This window comes from Zerene cesonia, chromosome 19 (genome assembly GCF_012273895.1).
Source record: "Zerene cesonia ecotype Mississippi chromosome 19, Zerene_cesonia_1.1, whole genome shotgun sequence".
NCBI lineage: Eukaryota > Metazoa > Arthropoda > Insecta > Lepidoptera > Pieridae > Zerene > Zerene cesonia.
The window spans coordinates 3,682,820-3,683,855 of record NC_052120.1 but is presented as its reverse complement, the minus strand read 5'-3'; positions in this window follow the sequence as shown (position 1 = coordinate 3,683,855).

The window sequence follows — 1,036 nt, the reverse complement described above, 5'->3', positions numbered from 1 at the left end:
TAATAAATGTTATTTGCAGTTAACAATTTTCTTTTTTCTTTATTACAATATTTATGGCAAGACTAGGTATATAATGAAAAAGTAACTAGACTGTTTCTGTAAATTCAATATTTATGAAAAAGTTAATAAAAAAAATGTAAATTTCTAAAAACTGTGCAAAGTTTGACAAATTTTATGATCACTGATTACGATCAACAATAAAGTCTACAGGCTACATTTTAATTGAAAAAATAAAATAGGTGTGGTTATCCAAAACGCCCGTATTATATTACCTGGAAAAAAAAATCGAATACCTATTTAATTAATTGATGATATTTGCTAGGTTGAGGTTTTATGATTAAGTTAAGCAGATTAAAAATATATGAGTTTAATTTCCACTGCACATTAGGTTAATAACGACATACTAGTTTTTATTTAAACGTTTGTTTTTTGCACACGTTAAGAAACATTGGATGATAAATAGGTGCCCAAAAATTAAATAGATATAATATTTTATAAATCATACTATACCTAATAACATGTCTTTCGAGATTACGTCACTTTGGGTAAAATATTATTAAATTTGCATTAGACAACTACATCCTACTTCCATTATTAAAAATTATGTTATATCGATAAAATAAATACAAATTTGCAAACCAAAACAAATTAAGAACCTGAAAGTATTTGCAGGTTAATACTTATGGAGTTCTGGGTTATCAGGTACTAGCTGCTCTCCGCGGTTTCATCCGCGTAAGTCCGTATCCCGTAGGAACATCAGGATAAAAAGTAGCCTACATGTTATTCCAGTTGTCCAGCTGTCTACGTACGAAATTTCATTGCAATCGGTTCAGTAGTTTTTGCATGAAAGAGCAACAAACACACACACATCATTACAAACTTTCGCATTTCTAATATTAGTAGGATTATAGGAGGAAGTAGGATGAGTGATGTACCAACAATTCAAAAGATTTACACTTAAACAGAAATCTGTTCTGTTTAATATACGTAGAATCCGTCGAGTGCGACTCAGTCTCGCCACATTAAGGATCCGTAC